This window comes from Lipotes vexillifer, unplaced genomic scaffold, assembly GCF_000442215.2.
Source record: "Lipotes vexillifer unplaced genomic scaffold, Lipotes_vexillifer_v1.1 scaffold967, whole genome shotgun sequence".
In the NCBI taxonomy this organism is placed as follows: domain Eukaryota; kingdom Metazoa; phylum Chordata; class Mammalia; order Artiodactyla; family Lipotidae; genus Lipotes; species Lipotes vexillifer.
In genome coordinates, this window is record NW_006791018.1 from 309,615 (window position 1) to 316,591 (window position 6,977).

The following is a 6,977-nucleotide window of genomic DNA, read 5'->3' on the forward strand; positions in this document are numbered from 1 at the left end:
GAGGATCCCACATGCTGCAGAGCGGCTGGGCCCCTGAGCCATGGCCGCTGGGCCTGCGCGTCCGGAGCCTGTGCTCCGCAACGGGAGAGGCCGCAACAGTGAGAGGCCCGCGCACCGCAAAAAAAAAAAAAAGAATTTCTACTGTGAAAGTTTTCAATATTCTCACCGAAATCTCTCTGCCTCACTGACAAGAAGGTACCTCTGTGACCCAACTAGTGAAGTTTGAAAACGAAGCCAAAAACTCTCAAAAGCCTTTATGTAGATGCAAAATTGTCCATTATCTTTTTAGCTTGATTTGTTTTTAATCGCCTTTAAGCGACAGCCAACGTTTTAGCTTAAATCCCCTTTTCCCCAGCGCTTAGATCTTTAATATTCCTAAAGCAATATTGATCTTTTTCCAAAAACCCAGTCAGAAAAGTCCCACTGCCTTCCCAGTTCCCATGACACCACAGCTCAGTTTCACCTAGGACAGGTCCCACACTGGAGCATACCTAGATACTTGCAGCTTCCTGGTCAACCAATAAGGTACTGCAGCTTTGAAACAGAAGAGCTTTATAGCTCACTGTAAAAGAAGCCAGCTAAATTTTGAAAAAAAAGAAGTTGGTGAGGAGCAACGAACATAATCTAGAGAAGCTGCATGACTCACAGGGGTAAAACAATGACCCAGAAACTCAGAGGCTGAGCCCAGCTTCCCCACTAATTGGTCGGATGACTCTGGACCAGTCACCACTTCTATGGGCTTCAGTTTCCTCACCTGCCAAATTGAGGTAAGAAATAACCCAGAGAAAGGACTTTGCAAATCTAAAGCGCAACATAAACACTTACCAATGACAACCCTGCTTCATCAGCTGGAAGGCATTGGCTGCAGTTCATGGGAACTCAGCACAGGAGTAACGGTCTGGCCCTGGACCCAGGAAATGAGGCCCGTATCTCTGAAAAGCCAGTATCTCTGAAAAGCTTAACTCTTAAAGGAACAAATCTGAGTCACAAAGAGCAACACGAGAGCTACAACTGCTGAGCCGAGCACAGTTCTTCCAGGTCTGCACTGACCCACTAAGGTCTTCCAATCACAGCTGCACACTTTGGGAACAGCATCAATCCTTTCAAATATAAAAGATGCCAAAGGGACTCACCTGTCTTCAGAACCTGAAAATGGTAGGGTTCATACAGGAGGTCATCTGTGCCACCAGGAGGATGGCAGAAGAGGATGGGTACAGTTGGCAGGATTTCATAGAAAGAGACCCAGTGCCAGCCCAACCTGTTGACGACTGTGTGTCCTGGAGCAAGTCATTTCCCAGGCTAACCTCAGCTCTCCCCTCCATCAAGCAAGAGGACTGGGCCAAAAGATTTCTAAGCTCAAATTCCTGTATCAGATTCTGTTATTTTAATTAACTCTCTAACTATAGCCTTGTGATATTTTAGGCAGAATCAACAGAAAATCAAGGCAAGAGGGTCTTTTTTCTCCTTAGATTTTCCAGATCATTTCCTTATTTTACTGTTTCAACTGAGAGTATAGATATGTCCTGAATATCTTTAAACGGGAATCTAAATTTGGGGGGCAGGGGTGGGAAGAAGCCATTCACTTCCATAATTCACCAACAAGATGAGAGAAACTTCCCCCTACTGGGAAAACTGTACATGGCTCAATTCCTCTCCTGCATTTCCCAACAGCCAATGTAAGGGTCTAAAGAAAGTCTTTAAAGAGCAGGGGCTCGTTTTGTGATATACAAATGTAGGCAGTAAGGAAGATAACTCAGGATCGGCGGTCAGGAGGGAGCATTGGATCAAGCAAAGTAGCTTGTGGTTACTTCCAGCAACCCTACACCCAAACCCCTCAAGGACTAAGAACAGACGTAAAGCAGGGGCAGCCTGGCTCTGCCTGCTCCCCAGGTTAGAAAAATGCTGAGCAAATTGTTAGAGGTGGGAGAACCCCAGAGGTCCCCTAATCCAGCCCTCATTTTAATACCCAGAAAGGTTAAACTGATGTATTCAAAGCCGTAATTTTCTATACTTAAGTGTTCCTTCCCCGCTCCTTCTTGAGGGGGTTTTCAAGATAAGGAATGAGGAGCAGTGGGTGTATTCCCAGGAGGAATTTGGTAAAATGAAAAGGGGGGGGGTCACTTTGATGGGAAAACCCCTATTCTTCCCACTCCTTTCATTCTAAAAACTGTCTAATCACAAGCTATTTGGTCACCCACCCACAAGTTGACAACTGAAAATCAATTAATAGATTGGGGAGTCTGCCCCTAGTGTTTGGATCTCCATAGAATAAGCATTGCACGTACAGGTCACCCAATGCTCAGGCTGATCCCAGAGTTCCAGAGGCAGCCAGTGAGAGACTCAGTCTGGACTTCCCCAAAGGAACTCTGAGAAGTTCCCACAAAAGTGAACTCGAACTCCAAGAGGCTCTTGGAACTGAGCATTCCTGTCCCAAGATTCTCTGAACTGAGAGCTGGCTGAGAAGTAACGAGAGGTCCCTGGGAGCTTCCTGGGCCTGTTTCAGATCACCTCAAGTCCCTAGCTTTTGGTGAAAGGGCCTTGATATCCTATCAGGTCTAAGTTCTGAGGGCCAAATTTCAAGGGTGTCATATTTCACTGCAGCAAGAGGCGAACATCAAGTGAGGGATTGACACCGTCTTGGTTTTGGTTTGAAGAGTTCTCCAGTTAAGTGATTGATTGAGAGGATGAAAGAGAAACCAACCCTCCCCTGGTCTACTTCTATTTCCAGCTACAATGAGGATCAGTCTGAAAAGCTCCTGGGTCACCTTGCATCAGTGTTTCCCCATAACCTGCCCACCTCTCACCCCTGAGTAGCCTCCAAAACTACACAGCCCCCAAAGGCATCTTCCCATTTTGAGGGTGACCTGCTGACTGTGTTTCCTTTCAAGTCATCTCTCACCATGATCAACAGTTCAAAGTCAAAAGACCTTATGAAAAGGCATTGTTTGTGTGATTCTATTTTCTAAATTCCACGTGATTCTCCGTATAGAAGTTATTCTTGCAATTTGACAAATGTCTCAACTGAGCTCAGTTCAGTGGAGGGAATGGTGTGGTCCTCAACAAATCAGGGAAGCTCTCTTCTGCAGCTCAAGGCAACATTCAGCTAGTTTTTGTTGGCTTCAAACTTAGGGACATGGAGTTGCTTTTCCTTACCTGGGCTGGGCTTTGTGGTACGGCACACCCATGGATTTGACGGTGGAATACAAAGGACAAACATTTCTCTTTTCCATTTGTTTGGAAAGGGAGGGGAATAGGGAGAGAAAAGCCAAGAATCAGCTGATTAGCTCTGAGTTTTACATAGCTGTCATCAAGACAATTGGTACAGATTTGGAAACAAAAGGAAATTTTGCCATCTAATTTCCCCCCACAGATTTCTCCAGAATTTAGCTTTCCAAGCCAGTGGGGTTATGTGTTCTGCAGCAGGACTCTGAGAGGTCAGGGAAGAGACAAAAGAACAGTGTTTGGACTCTCATTGGCTCTATGGACTAGAACACAAGCCCAAGGTCTCTGCCTGCCAATTTAACCTTGGGGATTATTTTGCTCTTTGTTTTTAAGTTTTTCTAAGTGGCCAAGTGTACTAGATGATTTTCTCCCTCTTCTGCAAGCACAGATACACTTGTTTCCCTCTAGAAACATATATGGCATTTTGCACGTTAATATTGTAACCCCTGTTTCCCCCCTGACGTGCTTCAGACAGGTGGTACCGGCAGGGAAGACAAAAGAGTCAAAACAAAACAAAACAAAACAAAACTCTACAAACTGACTGCCCTTTTAGTAGTCCTCCAAGTTTGAATTTAGACCGTTATAACTACCTAGGCAGGTGTATCCTTACGTCTCTCTGTGCCTCATCTGTAATGGAGGTAAAAAGAGTTCTGGACTTCATGAGTGAATGTATAAAAGGTACACAGAAAGTGCCTGGCACATCATAAGGCAGAGTGAAAAATCAGTCTTTTTTTAAAGGGAGTAGTGTGGAATCAGGGCCACCTACATCGCCCAGCTCCGAGGGCCCCCATGCACTGCAATTCGTGTGAATGGTACTCCCAGGAGCGGTATCACAGGGATTCTTCAGAGCAGGCTAGTGAAGAGCAGGGACTCTGGAGCCAGGCTGCCTGCATATCCCTGTGGTGCCTCTTCCCAGCTGGATGACACTCAGTGAGCTACTTTGCCTTTCTGTACCTCCATCTCCTCCTTTGTAAAATGAGGATTACCCCAAGATTATCGTGTAAGATGAAAAGCCTTGATATAAGAAAGTGCTCAGAACGATGTGTGGTACAAACTCGAGGCTGCACAAGCATCACTTGCTTCTTCTCATCTCTGGGCTCTGGCCTGAAGACTTGGTGCCCTTTGCCTCTGCGGTGGGATTCCTCGTCCCTGCTGCCCCTGATGCTGGCCTGGTCCTCTCAATCTCCACCTGGGTCCCTGGTCTCAGCCAGCAGAGCCGAGACCAGCATCCTGCCTCCCCCTGCCCTATTTACCTTCATGCCAACCTCCTCCCGGCTGCCTACCTGCTTCATCTGGCTAGGCTGACTGCTCCTTATGCTGAAGCTGGCAGGGACTCCCAGGCCTCCTTGGCCTGACGACACCTCAACCCTTCAGCCACCCCTCTGAGCGCCGCATCCTTCCCTTGTGCCCCGGGATAGGCACAGCACGCGCACCTGACCTTCCCGACGGCCTGGCCTCTCCCCAAACTAGATTTCTGACTTCCCTCACCTCCACCAGCCACTCCCTGGCTGCCCCAGCCTGTCACAGCCCACTGCCAAGCAAGCACCCCTGCAAAAAACCTGTAACACATGCTACGACTGGTTCTCACCAAGGAGGCAAGAGGCCAGTGAGAAAGAGAAATAGAGACAGGGATAAAAAAGCAGAGACAAAAAACCCTAGCGACACTCAAAGGAAGAATGAATCTGTGGACTCGTTTTTCCTCCTCTCTGCCACTCTTGATGGCTCCGGGAAAAAATAATACTTCATAATTCATAAAAGAGTGAGTGTAGGTAAGGTAAAAAAATTCCCACGGCCTATTCACTTGCCAGAAAATGACAGATCCCTCCCCGTGATTGACGTATTACTCAGAAATCTCTTGCTTTCTGAAATTTCTGTTAAAAAAAAAATGCCAATCTCTCGACAAAAACACTCCACGCAGCCACAATTTTCATTAACATTACACAACTTTATTTTCCATGCTTCTGCCAAAAGGGGCTGAGGAGACTGGTCCAGCTGGTCTCCCCGTTGCCTATACATCATTTAGCTCATATGATCAATGCTAATTTAATCATTACACTTTCAATTGCTGACCACTCTGCACTACTTTCTAAGCCAGTGGGGTTATGTGTTCTGCAGCAGGACTCTGAGAGGTCAGGGAAGACACAAAAGAACAGTGTTTGAACTCTCATTGGCTCTATGGACTAGAACACGAGCCCAAGGTCTCTGCCTGCCAATTTAACCTTGGGGATTATTTTGCTCTTTGTTTTTAAGTTTTTCTAAGTGGCCAAGTGTACTAGATGATTTTCTCCCTCTTCTGCAAGCACAGATACACTTGTTTCCCTGGGAACTGGGAAATCGAAGATGGGCAACTGCATCCTCCAGAGAGCCGCATGGAGATCCTTCAGACAGAAACCAAACCAAGGAGATGGCTACAATCAGAGCTCTCACATTTGGAGAAGCTCTGAGGAGAGCTGGAGAGGAATTTGATTCCCTTATCTTCAAAGCTTCAGCAGGGGAAGCAGGAAAAGAGGAAGGAAGGGATCAATTTCACTCAGGGAACAGGGCAGAAATGAATCGGCCAGCAACTTACTACATGGCCATGGGCAAACCATTTTCCAGTGATTCCGAATTTGCTATAAAGAGTAAACAGTTTCCTTTTTTTCAATGTAAAATTTATGAAAGGTTATTTTCTATTTTGTTACCACCTTGAGGTAGAAATTCAGGTTTTTCTCTCCCTGGGGGAGTTTTTCTCTTTGATTTGATAACATGTTTTTTGTTGTTGCTGTTGTTTCTTTTTTACAGATCCATTCGGTCATCCAGTAAACATCCATGAATTCTTACTAAGTACCTAGTATCTCCTCCAAACAGAAATCAGATCATGTCAGCTCCTATCTGAAACCTTCTGAGGTTTCCCGTTGCTCTTACAGTGAAGACTCAAACCTTCAACACGCTCTAGCATGGCCTCAGCATTTCTCTCCTCACAGCCCTCACTTTGCACCTCTGACTCCTTCCCTCTCTCCTCTAGAGCCAGCCTTCCCTTCTCGGACACCCCCATCACACCCGCTCCCACCACTGGGCTCCGTCTAGGCTGAGCCCTTTGCCTAACACCCCACCCCTCCCACCACCACGCCCCCATGAACACTCAGTAGTGAAGCTGATGAATTAACATCTGTCTCCAGAATGTGAGTTCCATGGAAAAAGGAATCCGGTAGCTTCTCGCCACATATGCCCACCGCCGAGCACAGTGCCTTACACACACACAGCTTTAAATAAATATGCGAATAACTCACAATGGCCTTGAACTCTTGGCCACTTCTGCACTTGGGCTGCCAAAACAGTGCAGTAACTAACAACAACAAAAAAAAGCTCGCAAAACGAAATGTGGATTTTTTAGAGCTAAGAAAACCCCTAATACGAACATCTCTAGAGGGTCCTCAACAAATTGTCTTCATGCCCTGACTAGGAGAGAGTTGTTCAGATTCAGATTCTTACAAATTAAATAATCTAGGTGTGACATAGAGGTGTTGTTTTAACAATGCCTTTATTTTTTAAAAAAAAACAATTTATATAATGTATTGATGGAATTTTGGGGGGGGTGGGTGATGAAGAGAACACCCCATGATCTTTCATACCTTCATACCTCTGCACACTGTGTTCCCTCTGTCTGGGAACATCTCACCCTCAACTTTTTCTAAGTAGTGAATTCATTTTCTTGAAGGTCCGAAGTAAATGTCACTGAGCCTTTCCCAGTTCCCTCAGACAATCACACACTCTTT

The 6,977-nt window shown here is 46.0% G+C and overlaps 1 protein-coding gene across 3 annotated transcripts in view; it reads right to left on the reverse strand.

Moving 5' to 3' along the window:
• CACNB4 (calcium voltage-gated channel auxiliary subunit beta 4) overlaps positions 1–6,977 on the reverse strand; it is a 279,529-nt gene that overhangs the window by 148,203 nt on the left and 124,349 nt on the right. The window lies entirely within an intron of this gene.